This window comes from Podarcis melisellensis, assembly GCF_964234715.1.
Source record: "Podarcis melisellensis genome assembly, chromosome: 12".
In the NCBI taxonomy this organism is placed as follows: Eukaryota; Metazoa; Chordata; class Lepidosauria; order Squamata; family Lacertidae; genus Podarcis; species Podarcis melisellensis.
In genome coordinates, this window is record NC_138544.1 from 48,414,327 (window position 1) to 48,436,729 (window position 22,403).

Below are 22,403 nucleotides of genomic sequence, written 5' to 3' on the forward strand. Positions count from 1 at the left end.
TTTGAGTCCTTAGTGCTTGCTTTCTAGAATGCTGAACCACTGAAATAGTCTGATGAAACTTGGCATGGTGCAGCGTGACTCCTGCCAGATCTGTGAAGTCATACATTTTCTTCCCCCTCGGGCAATGGCAAATGGTAAATTAGCTGCTCTATTCTTTTGGGTCTTTGATTAAGATTCCCTGTCAGGCATGGAGAGGGGTGGGAGTTGAATGACAGAGGACAATTGTTGGTGTCCTCTTTTATATATATAAATATTGCATAGTGCTGTGTCAAAACACCATTTTGCAAACATTTTTTTTAAGCAACATTTTCTTCTTCCTGTGATTTTGGGCACTCCTTGGGAAAATGCCCACCTGCTTATTAGAAACAACTTCATTGGCCTTCAGTAGCATCCTTGTGTTACTGATTGGCTGATCCATTTGCTGACGTCTGGTGACATCATCATGTCAGAAATAGCATTGTGACATCGTACTGTCTTCACTACATGAAAGAATCAGTCTCATTCAGGTGCACACATTCTGGGTTACATCAATACACAATGCGGGACAGCAGGAACAAGCACGCTTGGTCTCCTTCCATTCCCCATGGCCATTCCTGTCATCTCCGCTAGTTGGAGGACAACCTTCTGTGGTGGGCAGCTTGTTCTCCATTGCTCAGGGAATCTATAAAAGGAGAACCATTGAGAACAAAGGTTCTTGATCACATGGGGAGCCTACAAGAGTAGAAACAGCTTTCCACTTCAGGCACTCACCCTCTAACATTTGGAGAAAGTGAGGACATGCTCAGCAGTCAGTGGGACAGCATTTGTAGATCTCAGCTGTTGTGTACACAGCTATACAGACAGTGCACTCTTTTGAATGTTGCATGTGAATAACTACCAGTGTACAGCTCAACTATACATGAGCAAAGATTGTACATTCATTAAATGGGAACATCTCTCTTATCATTGCCCTACAGGGTTGGCAGGTTTCAGTGAGAGTCTAGACATCAAACTAAAGGTAAAGGTAAAGGTACCCCTGCCCGTATGGGCCAGTCATGTCCGACTCTAGGGTTGCACGCCCATCTCGCTTAAGAGGCTGGGGGCCAGCGCTGTCCGGAGACACTTCCAGGTCACGTGGCCAGTGTGACAAAGCTGCTCTGGCGAGCCAGCACCAGCGCAGCACACAGAAACTCCGTTTACCCTCCCACTATAAAGCGGTACCTATTTATCTACTTGCACTTAAGAGTGCTTTCGAACTGCTAGGTGGGCAGGACCTGGGACCGAACGATGGGAGCTCACCCCGCCGCGGGGATTCGAACCGCCGACCATACGATCGGCAAGTCCTAGGCACTGAGGTATTACCCACAGCGCCACCCACGTCCCTCCCAGACATCAAACTACACATAAACAAATTAACATTTTTAAAAACGAAATGCAGTCACTGAGCTTCCCATTTATTTGGGAAAACAGGGAGGTATTATTATAATTATTATTATTATTATTATTATTAACTTAAATCACTGTGATAGCCCAACAAATGCTATGGTTGGTCTTAATACAGCCCTTCCAAGACTGGACAGGAGGGAAATGGCAGTGCTATATGCAGAAGACTGCACACTAGTTAGTAATATCAACCCCTTCTTCAGTTTGCAAAATCAATCCTCCATTGTGCTAGACTCTAGAGGATGCCAAACTAATCAAATAAAAAGGGTTGGCTAAAACAATACAGTGGTTTCCAGTATGTTGTTTGCTGGACTGAACTGGACTGATAAGAGTAGTGGCAGTAGAGAAATGATAGCCTCCCCTTTATAGTCCGATAAGATCCAATATGTTTCCTGCTTGGCAGGGGGTTGGACTCGATGGCCCTTGTGGTCTCTTCCAACTCTATGATTCTGTGATTCTATGATTTTTGTTACCCACCTTTGAGTGTCCCCAAATGGTTCTTCAGGTCTATGGAATAAGAAATTTCAAGAGGATTTTTTTTTTTAACCTTTAAAGCACTAATAAAAGCAACTTCAGAAATAGTGAAATGTGCATTCTTGCATGGCTACATTCCACCTCCCTCACCACCTGATCACCCAGATTTGGCAGGAGATAGCCCCCAGCTGAGTGTTAGTTTATATTGGCACTAAGAAAATCCTAGGTTTAATCTGCGGCATCTGTGATTGAAAGGCCTAGGTTGGTAGAGCTCTCTATTTGAGGTTTTCAGAGTCACTACCTGTTAGATTGGTTCAGGGATGGTTAATTTGTTCAAAAGGAACATTAAAAATACTAATAAAAGCAAAACTTGTAAAACAAATTTATATGAAAATGTTACCAAAATATTAACGGATGCAGTCATTTCAAGATAATTATGCATAGCATAACTATGTGTTAAAGCAGGGATGGGGAACTGGACTCCTCTGGTGGGCCAGATCTTGGGTTACCCCCAAGCCCAATGGACCACTTTGACACCAGGTCAGAGGTCAGGTGTGGGGCAGGTGGGCATAACTTGGGGGGAAACGGCCTTGTGGGCCAAATCAGGACCTGTGTCAGGTCTAATTATAGGCCAATGGACTTGAGGCTTGCCAAAACAAAAGTTGGATGCTGGAAACAATGCAGCAAAGTCGCTTGCCTAATATTAATAAGCATTACTGGGCCACATAAAGTGAGTTCACAGTATTAGCCTATGTCTGACTGAAGCCATTATTGGCAGGATGAACTTCAGAAGCTGATTTCCACTTGGGGAACACCACTTGGGGAATGGTGGCTGACTGAAAGCTCTCCGTGTTGCTAACAACTGCCTGGGAGGAGCTGGTCTTCTCTAGCCAAAGCAGACATTATCATACCTATCATGAAAACATTGGAATAACTATCATTGTCCCATACACCTGAAACTTCCCTAAAGGTGTGGCTATGTGGGAACCTCCTGGGCTCCTGGTCTGCCTCTCCAGTGGGTTATGGGCAACCCCATACAGTGCTGTGACTGGACACTATTTGATGACAGCTCTGGCCAAGCTATCCCCCTTGGCAGCTGGCCGGCTACACCCTGATCCAATCCAAATGCATGTTTTCCTCCATCTTAGGGCACCTGGGGTGAGGTTTGGGGATCTGGGGCCTAAAATGTAGCAGACAAGAGGTGCTGCTGTATTAGCAAGGCAAGGGTTGGAGAACACCATCTTCCCGCATTCAATTTCTGTGATTTCATCAGGGAGCTTGTGTACTTTCAAGCATATCTTAACATCCATAAGGACTAGAAACCTTTTTTCTTTATTACAAGATTCTCAGAAAGATGCATTCTGCGCCCCATTCTAAATGGCAGGCTTGAATGTATCCATGGAGTACACAAAGCCCCACCAAAAGATTGTCAGGACCCATTTCCTCCCATCTCCTTTTCGGTACGTCTCCACTTGTTCTCTCCTTGCCCCCTTCAGCTAATAAAACATAGCACTTCAGTAGAAGTTCTCTTCTTCAAAGCACTTTACAAATATTAGCTAATTAACTTCCGTGTAGGTGCCAAAATGTCCTGCAGACCTCACGGATATTTTATGGAGGTGCTCTGCACTTTCCATCGCAGAGGAGAAGACATCGTTTGCTAATTAGATTTTGGGAAAGGCGCACACGTGTGCCTTCCCACTTCTCAGCTGGTTTTCACATTTCCCTGTTTCCAGGAACATGACCCAGACCCAATCAGTGTCTGCACCTGGTGGGAATTACAGCCCTCCGCTTTCCTTTTAAACCAAAGATGAAAAGGACTCTCACTGACATGAATTCCCTGCGTGTGCTCGAAGCAAATTGAAATGTCATCTCTGCTACTTCAGCTCTAACAATGACAATTCTCTTTATAGAGGACTGTCAGCACAGGCCAATTGAAGCAGAGAGGGTGGGTTAGGTAGGCCAGTTCCCCTTCCCAACAACAGCATGGTTGAAAGGAAGAGGAGATACCATGTTGGCAAAACCAGGGACAGCATAATGAGACAAAGTATGTCTACCACAAAAGGTCACGAGAACATCAGGTATGATGACAAAGATATCAGGATTCCTGGTCCACAGACTTTAGGTATGATGACTTGAGATGATAAAAGGTGAAACTGCCCACAAGCTCTTTTGTTGGTCTTACAATCTGTCCACTTTGAAGGCCATGCAAAAGGTTTGCCTAGCTTGGCTGCCTTTGTTACCCTCTCCAGAACTGACTTTTCACAACTAGGCCTGTCATGTGGTCAAAGTGTTGATTGGAGCAAAGTCTCATGGATCACAGTGGAACCTATATTCAGGTAAATGTGTTTTCTTAACGCTGTGATCTGGAGGGCACTTAGATTAAGACATGTTCCATTACCGTCTATGGGACTTGCTTCTTTAGATACCAACGAAAACCAAAAAGGGAATATGGAATGGAAATCAATCCAGTGAATATAATGGGCATCTGCTGTTGTTGTTGCTTTTAGTCCACAAACGATAGATAATTGATTATGTTTTCCCCATTTGCACTTTGGTTCCTTTGCATTTGAAATGAATGGGGTGGAATAGTGTAATGGCAACGTAATTAAAATATATGTAATTATGTAATTTTGCCACAACAGACAGTTGTATGAATAACATAGTTTTTTGTTGGAAGATGAACTGCAGCAGAGTGGAAACAGTGCTGCAGGTGATGAATACAGGGCAGAATAGAAAGTGATGCCTTCCTACATCCCTACTTCTGCTCAGGTATTTAGGATAAAATGATGGTATTGAGGTGTGTTCAGACACAAGGTTTTTCGCACAAGTTTCCCAGGTCATCTTGTTTGTGAGTATTCACACCACACACATTTTTTCATTGTAAAAATCATATTTGAAGGCAATCACACCAACCACAATGCTGCTTTTAGGCATATTTGCAGAATCTCCTTTGATAGTTTTAATCAGACTAATCCTCAGGGAAATAATTCTCAAGCATTACCCACTTGAAACTGTGGGAATGTTCAGGGATGCAGGAGAGGATATATTGTTTGATTATATCCTTTCAAACTTGTGTTAACAAGTTCTACAATTTAGCAGAGTAACATTCCCCTTTTTAAACTTGCACAGCGGATGCGTTTGCTCAGGATTGCTAAAACCTCCAAAATAAGTTTCCTTGGTAATTTCCCCTTTAGTCCCTCATAAAAAGATAGACACGACACAGTCTTCTATAAAAATATAAAAAGAGTTTACTCACTCACATTCTGTTCACAAATGGATCCCAGAAGGCAGACTTAAGTTACAAAAGTAATATACACCTGGAAACTATCCCATAAGGAAATAGCTCCTTTGTCCTCTCTTGGCTGGAAGGATCTTAGGCTAAACAGATGTTGCTTCTTCGACGAATGTGGTCAGAGAGAGAGAGAGATGGTGGCCTCCGCTGAGGTATTTTGTTACCTGCATAGGTGAGGCCACGCCCACCTCTAGTCACATGTAGAGGAAGTCTGTCCCAGCCTAGGAGGAACAGGAAGTTCCAACGGGCTGGTCCAGACATCCCTTTTTTATGTCCACTCTAGGGATGTTGTTCTTGACTGCTCTGTGTTTCACATCCCACAGAAACTTTACAAACTTTGGCAAAAGTGACCAGCCATGATCTTAACATCTATAACATTATGCAGCAGATTATCCAAGCTAAAGAAATCCACTGGTTCTCCCTGCAGCAGCTCACCAACATATTAAAAACTTCTCCAAGTGAAATCCACCTTCATTTTTTCACTTTGAAATCACCCTCTCCAGTGACTTCCAAGCACGACAGCTTAAGGGCTGTCTCCAAGGCTCTGCATGTAGAGTTTTGCTGGTACAACATGACTTCCATTTCCTCTCCTCCCCCTACCCCAACCTGATCAGCTCCGGGGGGTCTCCAGAGCTGATTTTGAAAGCACATGGGGGCTGGAGGAGACAAAAGAGAAAAAAGCAAGGTCTGTTGTATGCATGGAAGTCCATTCTACTACTGGAGCCGCAGCACTGGATATGCCCCCATTTTTTAATTTTTATGCAAATTCTTTTATTTTAATAATATGTACTAAACAGAATGAGACGGTGAAGTCCTTCCCAATCAAATGCCTAACAAATCCATCATCTGCCGAGACACAGGTGTCGTGATGAAGGGCATTCCCCGCTCCTTTTTAACCAGACCTATAGAAATGGCGACATTGAAAGAAGCACTTAACTTAGAAACACTCGCTGGAGACATCATTGTCTGGCCAGGGCATCCTTCCACATTTGGTTGTTTACTTTTCTGGCATTTTAGAAAGACGGGAACTTTCAAAGGGGCGAGCATTTTCAAAAGGAGGGAGAAGGGGAGAACAAGCTAGAGTCGAAATTGCAGAAAAACAAAAGGAGGATTTTTAAATAGGAAAGGGTTTTTGAAAGAAGCAACTCACAGGGAGAGAAAACACTCTTAAAACATCCCGGTTTCTTCCTTGCCAAAGTGCTTATTCAAATAGCTAAACACCAACCAAGTAGCTGCAGGTTAAAACAACATGGCATTTAACAAACAACCAGCTCAATAGAAGAGCTTCAAAGAAATGTCTTCTTTAGATTTGTTGTAGGCATTTCGAGGATGGCACAGCATGGGATGAAAAAGCCACCCCAAAATTGATGCTCTCCTGAACTGCAGTTTGTTTTTAATGGTATTTGCATACTTTACTGTTACTTGCCAGTATACCTCTCTGTAATTTTCATCCTAAAACGTACAATTGATGCCTCTTCCTATTACTGTCCTTAACGCTGGTATAGTATATATTGTCCTTTAAGCATCATGTAGATATATATCTTCCTACAGGTTTTCCCCAGCCTTCATGTCACTGCACCTGACTGTGAATCCAGTGGGGGGACTATTTCGGCAGTGGTCCTTTCCTCTTCAAGGGGAGAACCATCCCAGGGCAAGGGAAGAACTGCATCCTCCTCAGTTTTCCCAGTTACAGTCCATCCAAGTGAGCCTCACTTCATTTATTTATATGGATGTGGGTCATGAGGCTGCAACAGGGGCAACGGGGGAAGAGGAATGTAATTCCCCATCTCGCCCCTAGGGGTCTATGGCAAGCAACTGCCCCTGTTGCCCATGGGCTTAGTCTGGTCCTGTCTTCTACCCACGCAGATGCAATGCTTCCAAATGAGATACCGTGTGTGTGTGTGTGTGTGAGAGAGAGAGAGAGAGAGAGAGAATAAACTAGCCCCAGGGACTGGAATTCTGTTAGGAATTGGCTGCCATTTGGTCTGGTAGATGTGACACTGTGAAAATCAGAAGGAACAAATTAAAATGTCTGTAAATAAACTTTCCAGAAAGCCTACAATCCAGAGGAGATCAATTGTGCTAAATGGGATGGGGTTTAGATTAGTCATGGTGAAAATATCCCATTGGTTTCAGCTCTTTAACTTTCTGTGGATTGGGTCCATTCATGGTGCCCTTTCAATTTCCCCAGCTATTTTTGAATCCCCTAAGATGATAGAACATTTACCCAAAAAATAAATAAATCACACATAGTCCTATAGCTGTGTCTACCATCCAGATCAAAGAGGGATTGCACAGAATGAGTTAAATACATATTATCATAATGAATCTCTGTGGAGTCTGCTGAATCTCTGACCTTTCTGATCAGTTTCTATGCCTGATGACAGACAAGGCTGCTCAATGTTTGTCCAGGTGTCATTTTCACAAAATCGCCCCAATAATGGGCGTGTCTGACTATTTAGTCCACATTTCTAAGCATTTCTCTGTGGGTATTTGTAGGTATTATGATTTCTATAATAATGTGGAGAAACCATCGCAAATAAATGAAAAGCAAACCTTTGTCTGAAACATCAATTTCAGTGTATTGTCAACATCATGAATGACATTAAGCACAATCTTTTGGCACAAAATACTTCCTGTTTCAGTTTGTAATCCTTCTTAAACATTATTCTCCTTCAGTTAAACATCTGTTTCAGGCTTAAATGAGCTGGTGCTAGAGTATTATTCAGTGGCTATTATACTTCCAAGTGGAAAAGAGCTTTGGAGAGAACATCACAATAGCTATTATGACAGTAGCATTATATTATGATGCAGCTTTCGTGAAAACTTTAAATTCTCTGGCTTTGACAGATAATTATGTACTTGCATTACAGTGCGGAATGTGTTATAAAATTGAAATCCATGGCATGCCTTTCAAGTGGGTGACAATTCCATCTTTATAACACCACCGGTTCTTCCTTCTGAATCAAAGATTTCTCTGACACAAGGAAATTCTGCTCCCATGTAACCATCCTAGAAGGAAAATTTCTCCACATTGTGGTTTTCCTGGTGTGTGTACTACTGAGCACCCACATTATCAGCAGAATAATGCCCAGAAGTTACTATAGCTCTGAATCCGGAGCTTTAACAACTGTGGGTCACTATCTGGCAATGAGTTCTCATTGTAGCCCAGGAAACCACCACCTACAGTCCTTTGATTAATACATGGATCAAACAGTTTCATGTTGTGATGGACAGATGAAATATGGCCAGATTTACAGTGCTGGAGGAGTCTGGAGTTTAATTTGCCCAAATCCAGTGACTCCCTGTGAATATAGGAGTGCTATAGACATCAATATCCCTGGCCCATAAAGATGTCCCCATTTACTGCTGTGGGGAGTGTTGCTCTGTTTATGCAAAGGGAATTGCTGGCTCCACTGAAGTAAATGGAGGAACCATTCTTGCAGGAGTTCAGTGTCATAGCAGTCCAGTGTTTCACATTGGCGTAGAGAATCATGTATTTGAGGCATTAATTCGCTATTGGCTATAGAAAGAACTCAGTCTTTTGCATCACTTCTGCAACAACACCACACAAATGAGATATTTATGAATCATAGAATCATAGATGAAGGTCTCTGTCAATTTATTCATAATCATTCTGGATCCAAATTACCAATCTGGCTTTCAGTTATATTTGGATTCCCTGGGTGGAAAATGACCATTTGAGAGTGGTGGTGGAAGTTGTTGTTGTTGTTGTTGCTGCTGCTGCTGTTAATAAACTGTTTTTTAAATCTGAGGGTTCTCAGGGTGGTAAATAACAGTTCATCAAAATGCAGCACATCAATGCAACATAAACGTAATAAAACCAGCAACAATTTAAGCATGTGAAAAGGGTAATCATTATTTAAATGTCCCTGGCAGAGAGATTTGAAGAAGGTGGTCACATTGTGCCCTCACATCCCCATAGAATCTGGCAGTATGTCCAAGAGGAGATTTAGTCCACAAGTTGAGGCTATTTGCCACCCACCAACCTACCCTCAATCAAACTATAAAATTCTACACAATCCATTTGAACAAAGAGTGCAACTGTGCCACAGTTCCTGTCCCACTGACAGCACTGTTGTTTCCAAAATGCAACATTTACACCTTCTGATGTGAGGATAATGTACACACTTTCAGGGCAAGGGTAGTACAGAAGGACACGGGTGGCGTTGTGGTCTAAACCACTGAGCCTTTTGGGCTTACCGGTCAGAAGGCTGGCGGTTTGAATCCCTGCGACGGCGTGAGCTCCCTTTGCTCTGTTCCAGCTTCTGCCAACCTAGCAGTTCGAAAACACGCTAGTGCAAGTAGATAAATAGGTACCACTGCGACGAGAAGGTAAATGGTGTTTTCATGCACGCTGGTTTCCGTCACGGTGTCCTATTGCACCAGAAGCGGTTTAGTCCTGCTGGCAACATGATCCAGAAAGCTGTCTGTGGACAAACACTGGCTCCCTTGGCCTGAAAGCGAGATGAGCACTGCAACCCCATAGTCGCCTTTGACTGGACTTAACTGTCCAGGGGTCCTTTACCTTTTTACCTTTTTTAGTGCAGAAGCTGAGACAAAATAAGAAACAGAGAAATCTAAACAAACAAATTTGTTCATCTATAGTAGCTTTTGACATTTGCAAGTGTCATGGGAAGTATCCACATCACTAAAGCTAACAAGAACAGCCCCCTCTGCAAGCTGACTAAAACTGTAAATAAAATAGTGTGCCATAATATGCCATATACCTGAGTATGTTCCCCAAACTCACTAACACACATGCAACTTCAAGAACTGTGCCTCAAGATTGGCTTGAGGACAAAGTCAAGAGTTAGTTTAGAGCAGTGAGTAAAGATGATAATTATCTCCAATTCAGGAACAGGTAAGTAATAACTACTCTCTGCCTACCCTTAGGAACTTCAAGTGTTATTAAATTACAGAGTGTAGCTCCTGCACAAATCCAACCATTACTTTTCCAGGAAAGTTGTTTTACTAGGAGCCTAAGTACCAGTTAATAGAAGAAATTGTTGTAATTTATTGGGCATGTCATGTGCCTTTACAAATTATTCATCAGTATTATAGGCAGACTCATGATGGGGACTCCTTCTCAGAGTCTCTGTTCTCCACTGCCTCATGTCTCCAGCCTGTGCTTTCCTTTTCTAAGCTTTATTGCTATCTTTTGCGTGGACAGGCGGAGTCCCCAGATCCCGCGCGGTCCCCCCGTCATGTGGAATAACGACTCAAGACAACGTGCTATGGGATTAAATTGGCCACAACTTTATTAAAATTCAAATGTGGGTAGACCTTGGCTCAGGCATTGGGCGTTCTCCCTCCCCAGTCCCCAGCCGGGGACCTAGGGAGCATCAGGGTTATCCAGTGTGTGTGTGTGTGTGGGATGGGCCGGCTCTGGAGAACATATGTTCAAGCAGAGATAGCCGCCCCCGTAATGCCGCCGCCGCAGGGGAGAGCAATGACGACCTTTCGGCGTACGGTCAAAGCCTCCCTTCAGAAACCCCTTTAACGGGGAACCCTGGTATTGCCGCCGCAAAGAGGAAGATGGACTAAAGGATTCCGCCCAAGGCCTGATACCGCCAAAGTTGTGACGTTTTGCTATGGGAAAGGTGAAACCTGCCAATGCAGGGAAATTCCTTTCCGGCCCTTTAACAGCGACCTTAACGTAGCAGCGCCAGCATACCTGTGAAGAAAAGTTAACCTGCAAAACCTGTGAAGAAAAGTTAACCTGCAGAAGAAGACATTAACTGAGGGTGGGTAGGGTGGGAGAAGCTTTGGAGCCAAGTGAGGATTCCCAGGTAAGATCCTCCCTCTATTGTGTGGGCAGGTAATCCCTCCCCTACCTGGCCTGGTCTCCTTGGCAACGCTTCCCCCAGGTGGGATTGGACAACTGACTGAGGTAGGCGGAGACCTCCAGGTATCCCACCTAAGGGAAGGCAAAGCCAAGCCTATGCTGTTGGAGCCGCTCCAGATCTAGGGGCTGCACGCGTCCACGCAAAGGGCGCCCCCCGTTTTAAGCGGGGAGTGGTCATTACTTCATGGGCTACTCATTCAGTAAAAAGAAGATTCTTTTATTCCTTGTCTTTTGCTGTTCTATTATGGACACCGTCATTGCTGAATAGAGACTTGTGGGAGGGTTTAAAAATAAAAATAAAATAAAATTGCAACTTCTTCCCTATTCTAATATTGCTGAACTGCGATTGACATTCTGTGTTGATGAGAAATGGAGGGTCAATTGTTGACCAACCTGCTGGACAGGATCCTGCTCAAATCTACAAAGCCAGAGTCACAGCTTGAGGGTGATGCTAAATCTGGCCCTGATTTTTGATATCTTTGCGGCCCTGGTGGCTAGGAATGAGGGATGAATTTGCGTTTAAAGGCGAACCTACTTAACACACACTTTCTGAAGCAACAAGCCATGCTTCAAAATTCACACTTTTCCATGCAATTCTCCAGTCACACAATATGTTGCATCTAGTAGGGTAAAGTGTGCATAGAAATCCATACTGTTGTGAAAATAAGGTATAGAAATGCATCATACTGGGGGGAATTGCTTTGCAAAAATGTGTGTATTGGGCAACATTGCATACAAAAGTGTGTGCGTTAGGAAAAAATTGAACTGAAATGCTGATGAACCTTCATGAGGACTTTAAAAAAATACTAACTGATGAGGAAATGTTGAGAACTGAATTTAAGGTTAGAAATATGAGAAACCAAAATGGTCAGTCGCCTGTCCCTGGTGGCGGCACAAAGTAGCTTTCAATAGGCGAATGTTTGTTATCCATGCCCTACTAAGGGCCAGATTATGGTATTGCAACAGGCCATTTTAACTCAAAAGTACAGTGGTACCTCGGGTTACATACGCTTCAGGTTACACACTCCACTAAGCCAGAAATAGGTTAAGAACTTTGCTTCAGGATAAGAACAGAAATTGGGCTCTGGCGGCGCAGCGGCAGTAGGGGACCCCATTAGCTAAAGTGGTGCTTCAGGTTAAGAACAGTTTCAGGTTAAGTACGGACCTCCAGAACGAATTAAGTACTTAACCCAAGGTAGCACTGTATTTTGATCTGCAATGTGTACTTAAGCAGTTTCTCATCGCACAATTATTAAAATCGTTAACTTCGATTGGTTAAAAAAAAAAACACAGCAAGGAAACTACAACTGGGAACGAGTGGTTAGAACACATCTCCAAGGTTTTGAAGCTTCACTGGCTTCCTGTCCATCTCCAGGCACAATGCAAAATGCTCTTTAAAAGACTCTGCATGAACCTGCCCATCATAAGAGGTCCTCCTCTGGGTGCCCTTTGCCATTATTTATTTATTTTATTAAATTTGTATACTTCTCTGAAGATCACAGGATGGTTCAAAACATAAAAATACAAAATGAGAACACGAAATACATACTAAAACTAAAACAAACCAATAGCCCTCCTTCTCACAAATACATTTCAAAGGCCACAGAATGTTAATCTGCCAAAGGCGGATTATAGAGAAATGTTTTCATGTGGAGCTTAAAGATATGTAATGAGGGCACCAGGCGAGCTTTTCTGGGGAGAGCATTCCACAAACTGGGTCCCACCGCAGAAAAGGTCCGTTGCCATGTTGCCACCCTCTGGACCTCTCGTGAAGGAGGCACACAAGGAAGGGCCTAAGATGGTGATCACAGGCTCCAGATCAGTTCATATGGAGAGAGGCGGTCCTTGAGATGTTAGGTGGGTGGTGACAGTGTGGACTAGGTCAGTTCATATTGAAATTAGCAAAGAACAAATCTCTCAAACTTGTCTTGGACTGGGTATTACATCCATCACGTTAACAGCACAATCCTATGGATATTTAGGTAAAGGTAAAGGGACCCCTGACCATTAGGTCCAGTCGTGGCCGACTCTGGGGTTCCGGTGCTCATCTCGCTTTATTGGCCGAGGGAGCCGGTGTACAGATTCCGGGTCATGGGGCCAGCATGACTAAGCCACTTCTGGCAAACCAGAGCAGCACATGGAAACGCCGTTTACCTTCCCGCCAGAGTGGTACCTATTTATCTACTTGCACTTTGATGTGCTTTCAAACTGCTAGGTTGGCAGGAGCAGGGACCAAGCAACAGGAGCTCACCCCATCGCGGGGATTCGAATCGCTGACCTTCTGATCAGCAAGTCCTAGGCTCTGTGGTTTAACCCACAGCGCCACCCGCGTCCCTTTATGGATATTTACTCAGAAGCAAATTCTACAGCATCCAGTTGAGTTTTCACCCGGTTTCATGTGCATAGCCTTGCAGCTTTGCAGCCTGTGTATGTTTTTCAGAATCCTGATGCCGCAGTAATAATCTCTTTGCCCTAAAAGCTGTTGAATGAATGTTATGGTTATTGGCGATTTATCATTCGAAGGCATAAGCTCACTGATTTGACTTGTCAATCTGACATTATTTTGTCTGCGGAGGCAAGGATGGGCAGAGCCATAAAACATGGGGAGGGGGAAATGAAGTGTGACAAAAAGCAATGTTTGCCGTCATTGTCTCTTTGGAGCGAAGTCTTGGTTCATTAGGCATGAAATGTTACATTAACAGCAATGCTTTTGGTATGCTATAAACAAACCATAAGCTTTTTAAGTGCAATCTGTCAGAAATAAATGTGGCATGTTTCTATCTAAATATTTTTTTTTCAAAAGGAAAGAAAGAAAGATGCCACAATTAAACAGAAGGTATAGTGCTATGAAACAGGCTCATCAAATGCTCACCAGGCTGCCTGTCATGGGTGTGCTCTTTGGTTAGACAAAAAGTCACCACCAAACGCTTTTTGTACAGCCTGCAAGTTGATGGCAAACAGCAACACCTGGATCATCTGCTTTCGATGGCTCATAGCCAATACTCACTTACCTGGGGTGAGTCCCATTGAATTCAAATGAGACTTCCTTCTGAGTAGAACTGTATAAGATTACACAGTACATAAGGAGGAACAGGCTGGTCATTGTTTGGTTTGTTTCCATTGGCTACCGTTGCTCTAACCACCACACCATGCTGCTTCTAATCTTGTTCTTCTTTGAAAACAGAAGTATGTAGCAGCTTACAAGCGGACTCCTGGTGGTCTTCCACCCACTCACTAGGTTCACAGCCAACCTTGCTGCCTGTTTGCAGATGAAGACACACACCTGGACCACAGTGCAATAGCTAAATCGGGGTGGGAAACCTCTGTCCTGCCAAGTGTTGCTGGACTCCAACTCCCATCTTCTCATTCTTCTTTGGCGATCACTTGTAGCCGAGTAAGATGGTCTTCAATGAACACAGCCTTAGCGGCACATCTGTAGGTGACTGTGGAGGCCAATCCTTTTAACTCCCATAAACCCCAGCCAGTAAGGCCAATTGTGAGGGGTGATGGGAATTGTGGTTCAACAATGTCTGGAGGTTCATATACCCCCCATTCCTTGATTTATATTTGCATGTGAAAAGAGATGCATCTCCTCATACAGGGCCAATTGTTCTCAAAAGCTGCTGGTTGTGTGTGACTGCAGGTGGATCAGAACCATAAAACAGTCGTGATGTGGCAACCGTTCCCAAAGCATAAATCTGGGGAAGCCAATGTGCTTCCTTCCAGATGTTTTGGACTTCCCATCAGCCCCAGCTGGCACCGTCCGTGTTCAGGGATTATGGGAGTTATAGTCCAGCAATATCTGGAAAGCACCCTGACCTAAGATAAGCATAAAGTGTGTGATCCCTATGCATATTTTGTCAGAAGCAAGCACCATTATGTTAAATGGGCTTCTTCTTGTTGTTTAGTCATTTAGTTGTGTCCGACTCTTCGTGACCCCATGGACCAGAGCACTTCAGGCACTCCTGTCTTCCTCTGCCTCCCACAGTTTGGTCAAACTCATGCTGGTAGCTTCGAGAACATTGTCCAACCATCTCGTCCTCTGTCGTCCCCTTCTCCTTGTGCCCTCCATCTTTCCCAACATCAGGGTCTTTTCCAGGGAGTCTTCTCTTCTCATGAGGTGGCCAAAGTATTGGAGCCTCAGCTTCAGGATATGTCCTTCCGGTGAGCACTCAGGGCTGATTTCCTTCAGAATGGATAGGTCTGATCTTCTTGCAGTCCATGGGACTCTCAAGCATCTCCTCCAGCACCATAATTCAAAAGCATCAATTCTTCGGTGATCAGCCTTCTTTATGGTCCAGCTCGGGCTTACTCTGAGAAAATGACGTAGGATTGAGGCCTCAGTTCTGAAAGGGTCATTTTTGCCTTCTGGCAAGGGCGATGCCATGTCTCCAATGTAGTGAGAAGGCGGAGTGTGGATTTTGAGAAGTTGAATCATTGCAAATTATGAAAGGTTTACCAGTGTTGGCAGAGGGATTTGAGAAAGGACCGTCCCATGCCAAGTATCTCAATGGCTATGGAGTTGAGCACACAGTGGAAACAGCATGTTTCTCTCCAAAAACACCACTAGACTATCAAGGGACATACCTTTGACTGAGGTGCTTAAGGCCTATCGTCAACAGGCTTTTAACTCCATTAATAGCAATACTTTATTTGCATATCTTGCGTAGTAGAGGGGGTTTATCTCTGTAATTATCAAATGTAACTCCGAACAAGCTCTTTGATTTCCTTTCATCGCCAGCCAAACATTTGGTTTCGAAAGGAATTCCTTTAAACTTCAGCAATGTATCAGCATATGACAATGTCAACGTAGAGCTCCAGTTTGAGTGAGTCAGACATGAAAGTATTTCTGAGTGATATTCTAGAACACATGCTCACTCACTTCAGGCTGATTTTGCTTTGAGGCGTGAGGATTGTTTGCAGCAGAGATCTTCACCGCTGGAAAGTGTCCTGCTCATTAGTGCCAGTAAGCAAAGGCTGGTGCTTTTCTAAGTATTGTTATTTTTTCTTCAAACAAGCAACACTTGGGCATCAGGTCACCTGGCCACACCAGGCCATCAGTAACTGAAAGTAAAAACCATTTAAAAACAACAACAAAATTATCAAGCAGATATTTACAACCCCAGACAAGCAGCTCAATCTATATCCATTGTTGGATTCTTGTGGTTATTTGAAGGTAGGAAGAGATGAATCTCTCAATTTCAGTTTCTCTCAGTTTCTCAATTTTCCCACACTTCTCTTCTCCATATTTCCACATCAGTCTGTGATTTATTTGTTTTTAAAGTCTCTATGAAAACCTGTAAAAATTTCAGTGTGACTACACAAATTTTTCGATGCATTTCCCCCTTCTAGGCACTTTTTTTGCAGTGTATTTCCCCTAATATTTATATTTTTCCTAACACAATGCATTACTGTATGTTATTTTCATGAATATATGTATTCTTATGCACATTTCACCTTAGTGCAGGCACATTAGTAAATATTACTTTGCTGAAGAACTGCATTGCAAAATTCAGAAAATTGTGAATTTTGAACAGTGGACATGTTTTGGTTCACTTCTTGGTCCAGGATTAAGTAGATTCCCCTTTAAATGTGAAATGAAACAAACTTCTTCTCCACCCCTACTTAAAGGAAAGGCACTTTTCACACCTTTGGCCCCTTGGAAATTTTATTTGCCCCTTCTGTGACCACCTTTTCTGGTGCATGGCTAAGAACACGTATTAAATTAATCCATTTTCTCCCACCCTCAACCCACAGTTTAGTTTTGAAGATGGTAGGGGCTGTTCATCCCTAAATATATGCAACTATGTAAAATTGTGTCAATACTCTCCCCTGCCTTTTAAGGAATTAGAATATTAATTTGCAATGCTGTGCATGTATACCAGTGGCATTAACATTTGATATTTTGATGTGTTCCTTTACACTTTGTCGGAAGCTGCCCAGAGTGGCTGGGGCAACCCAGTCAGATGAACCAGGTACAAGAAATAAATTGTTGTTGTTGTTGCAGATTTATAGACATGCAACAAAATTAGCTATTCTAATTTATTTTAGTTACAGATAGGTAGCCGTGTTGGTCTGCCATAGTCAAAACAAATTTTTTTTTCCTTTCCAGTAGCACCTTAAAGACCAACTAAGTTAGTTCTTGGTATGAGCTGTCGTTTGCATGCACACTTCTTCAGATACACTGAAACAGAAGTTTCCAGACCCTTCTATATAGTGAGAAGGTGGGGAGGGGTATTACTCAGAAGGATGGTGTCTATCTGCCAATCACCCATTCCCACCACCCTTCTGATTAATACCCCTCCCCACCTTCTCACTATATAGAAGGGTCTGGTGACTTCTGTTTCAGTGTATCTAATTTATTTTGTGAGCCACCTTCGGTCCTGTTCTGGAAGAAATGTGGGATATTAATGAATGAATGAAATAAGCAGCACCTCCAAGTTATTGGATACATCATTAACTGAGAGGATAACTTTGAAACATGACTGCAAACAAGGAACTGGCATTGCCATGCTGTATAGTGCTGTTGTGTTCTTGAACTTGCCATAGAGTTCTGCATTACATGCTGTAAAATTCTGACAAGTTAACTGACAATTTTGTGCAAAAAAGGTCAAAGAAACATGTATTAGGTTTATGAATACCTATGAATCATAGAACCATAAAATTGTGGTGTTGGAAGTGACCCAAAAGGACATCGAGTCCAACCCCCTGCAATACAGGGATCTCAACTTGACAGGTTGCAACCTCTGCTTAACCTCTGCTTAAACCTCTGCTTTAAAATCTCCAATGAAGGATAGTTCATCATCTCTTGTGAGGGTCTGTTCCTCTGTCAAACAGTTCTTACTGTCAGAAAGTTCTTCCTGATGTATAGCCAGAATTTCTTTTCTTGTACCATCATACCTCATGTTACAGACGCTTCAGGTTATGTGTTTTCAGGTTACGGATCGTGGGAAACCCGGAAGTACCGGGACAGGTTACTTCTGGGTTTCACCACTCATGCATGCGCAGAAGCACTAAATCACGCTTTGTGCATGCGCGGAAGCTCTAAATTGCGCCGGCGCAGACGAGACGCTTCAGGGTGCGAACACCGAGGTTTGCAGACGTGCCTCTGTCACGGATTACGTACATCACAACCCGAGGTTCCACTGTAACTTGAATCCATTGGTTTGGTCCTAGACTCTGGAGCAAGACAAAACAAGTTTGCTTCATCTTTCGTGTGACAGCCCTTTAGATATTTGAAGATGGCTATCATATCTCCTCTCAGTCTCTTCTTCCCCAGGCTAAACATATCCAGTTTCCTCAACTATTGCTCACAAGGCTTGGTTTCCAGACCCTTGATCGTCTTGGTCACCCTCCTCTGCACACGTTCCAGCTTGTCAATATCCTTCTTAAATTTTGGTGCCCAGAGCTGGGCACAGTACTCCTAATGTGGTCTGACCAAGGCAAAAGCCTTTCTGAATTCAAGATATACTACATTCACAGCATTCCACTGATCCACCATGCTTGTAATTCTATCAAACTGACTTGTCTTTGAATTTTTATTCATTTCCCCCCTTTTAATGAAGTTCATTTCATTAATCAGAAATGAAAAGCACTGTTTAATAACATAAGACTAAAAAAAAACAAACCACTTTCTTATTGATTAACTCATTCTTACGCATTTAGCTCTCTTGAATTTTTGAACATTTATTTAAGTGAACAAATAGGAGCCCCAAAAAGGGGTAGGCACAGGTCATGAATCCACCACTAATGTGTACTCAGAAGAAAGTCACACAGGGCTAAGTGTGGTTAGAATTGCAGCCTCAAATTAGTTGGCAATAGTAAAGTGCAAGAAAAATAAGACATTTATAATTTATCTTACTTTTTAATTGTCAGTGGTGAAAGGACAACGTAACATGCTGAATCTAACATCTTTCTCAGCTCATTTAACTTTTATTTGTCAATTGCGCTCACCTGTTCTAAAAGCTAAATTTATTTTTATGAACACAGTTTCCTGTCTCGTTGAGATGAAAAGCCATTTAATGTGTTGTCAAAAATCTATGCTCCTTGCCAAAGATTATTCAACTGCAATAACTGCCAAGCTGGGAGGAGGGAATCATTCTTAGGACGCAGTCAATCTCAGGTAGCTTTTTAAATGTGTATTTAATCATAATGAAACTATTTTTTTAAAAAAAAGTATTAAAACACTGAACTAAAGTTAGATTTTTGTTACATTTTAGGGGGGAAAGCTTCCTAAATCTTTAAGAGCATTGAATCAATAGAGTAAGTACTTGTTCTCTCACTTAGGAGGTAAGGACTTTCCGTTTGACAGGATTGGACCACCTCAGTGTAGAGATGGTAACATACACACCGTGAAACACAAAGGTTAGTATGTTTGACTGGTTGAGGAAATGGGAGTTCAGATTTCCATATTTAGATGCTCTTGGACCAGTCATGCTCTCTAACCTACTTCACAGGGTTGTTGTGAGGCTATACATAGATATAGGACCCCCACATCCATTCAGGCCACTCTGGGATGCAACAAGGGTTAATCTCAAGATCTCCTTTGACCAACAATAGCAAGGTGGATTTAAACAACACCATACTTTGCTTAAACCTGCCATGCTAACTCTTGTGGCCCAAGGCTCTTGCGATTGATCTGAATATGCCAATAAGTTATTCATCATCTGAAACTCAGGACTAAAGAAAGGTGAGTGGGAACAAAATAAATTTTCGGTGTAGACTTTGATGTGAAACTTCATAGGTGTTGGAGGGCAGCCATGGCTTTGATCCTGGGATAGTTGTCAGAAATCAAAACCCGATCTCTCATTGGATTGCACATTTTACAACAATTCCCAGTTTAGATGGGAGACAGTGCTGTCCGGAAACAGCTGGGAGAGTTTCTCATGAAAAGGAAAGGGGGTGTAAAATGTCCTTCCAGGGATTTTTCTCCATTTTGTAATTTCTTCAGTCAGCGGTAGATAATTTTCTTCAATTATCCGGTTTAGTATAAGTCTTGAGACTTGAAGTCAGAAATTAAGCGTATATTACAGAAAGTAGAATATACTCCAAATTTGGTATTTTCAAGCTCAAATTTAAAATTTTCGTATTCAGGAACTTAGAAATTTGTGAATGTTCACTTCACTCAAATTATGCCATTCATATCACTTCTTCAGATGTGCATATACAAATCTGTAGACTTGTAGCTATTTGGTTTTTTGGTTCAAGCACCAGGTCAGACTTGTGACAGTAGCGAGAACCAACCAGAAGTTTTGATTGGTTGCATGCCTTCAGGCTCCTGGGCACTGCATTTTAAGAAGGGTGTAGACAAATTCAGAGGAGGACAACGAAGATGGTCAGGAGTACGGAAAACAAGTGCTATGATGGAAGCCACATCTGCACCATGCATTTAAACATTCATGGCTTCCCCCAAAGAATGCTGGGAAGTGCAGTTTCTTAAGGGTGCTCAGAGTTGTTAGGAGACCCCAAGGAGCTACAATTTCCAGAGTGATTTCACAATCAATCCCTCTCCCCAGAGAAATATGAGAATTGTAGCTCCATTACAGTTCCCAGGATCTTTGGAGGAACCCGTATGATACTGCTTTCTATGCATAGTGCAGATGGGCATATCAGCATCCTACTCCTTTTGCCCTCACTTCTCTTGATCATTCTTGTCCCATCCTTCCTTTACTTGGCCTCTCAAGGTTACTCAGTGGGCTTCATGGCTGAGTGGGGATCTGACTGCTGCTCTCCCAGGTCCTAATCTGACACTCTAACCCAGCGGTTCTCAACCTGTGGGTCCCCAGATGTTGTTGCACTACAACTCCCATCATCCCTGAGCTCTGGCCTTGCTGGCTAGGGGTAGGTTGAGAAAGGATGCTCTAACCCATAGGTAGGCAAACTAAAGCCCGGGGGCTGGATCCGGCACATTCGCCTTCTCAATCCGGCCCACGGACAGTCCGGGAATCAGTGTGTTGAGGTGCATCAGGTACATTGGAAGCGCATTGGAGAAGAGCAGGGGTAGGAAACCTATGGCCCGTGGGCCGGATGCGGCCCAATCGCCTCCTCAATCTGGCCCGCGGACAGTCCAGGAATCAGCGTGTTTTTACATGAGTAGAATGTGTCCTTTTATTTAAAGTGCATCTCTGGGGCATTATTTGTGGGGCATAGGAATTTGTTCATTCCCCCCCAAAAAAATATAGTCTGGCCCCCCACAAGGTCTTAGGGACAGTGGACTGGCCCACGGCTGAAAAAGGTTGCTGAACCCTGCTTTCACAAATGCACCACGCTTCCCATGCTGCTGTTACTGTACCGCCTGTGCGGCTGTTCTCCATGTTAGACAGGGTATGACCTAGCAGGTAGGCAGCCTGACAGAGATGCATCATACTACTGGAAGATGTTCTGCCCTTTTGGCAGCTTTGCCCTCCTCCCTTTGGAGGAGACACCATGATAATGACTCGCCTCCCTTTTCTGGAAAGCAACGCAGAGCTTGCCAATTTTTAACAGGCATTAAATGCCACTTCCAGGAGCTTCAGAAAGCTCATTGTTGTAAAGGCATTGATTATACCTCTCCCAGGGAGACAGACCTCAAGTACATTGTGAGCTGAAGGGAAATGTCCTGTGGGTGACATCCTGAAATATTTCAAGAGGGGGGGCAGAGGAACCAAGAGATGGGCATGACTCAGTAGCTCAGACACAGCATTAAGAGATAATGACAAGCACGGTGAAAAGGAGGCACTGAAATAACATTGGTAATAGCACCACATATTGTGCTGTAGAAGTGATGGAAAGGTTTGGAATTTGCAGCTAGTTTTTAACAGCCATGAGGGGCAAGGCTCACGAGTGCAAGTGGTTGCCCTCACAGATCCAAGCATCTTGTCCACATCCTTGAGCCTTACAAACTTCCCATCTTCTGTGACAATTGGCCATACTAGTCAGGGTTTTTTTTGAAGTCCAACAATATCTGGAAGAGAGCAGGTGAGGTAGGATACTTTAAAGGCTGGGGAAGGGGAGGAGAAAACTCTGGGTGTTTGGGGGAAAGTTTAATATAGGCACAGCATGATTCAGAATAGCCCTTCAGGGGCACATTTTAAGAAACAATTATCATCAAATCTGACTGTAGTAATTAGAATAATGGCTATACTATAGTATACTCAATGTGCTATATGCTAATGTGCTATATTACACTACTCTATACAGTGGTACCTCGGGTTACGTACACTTCAGGTTACATACACTTCAGGTTACATACTCCGCTAACCTAGAAATAGTGCTTCAGGTTAAGAACGCTGCTTCAGGATAAGAACAGAAATCATGCTCCGGCAGCGCAGGAGGCCCCATTAGCTAAAGTGGTGCTTCAGGTTAAGA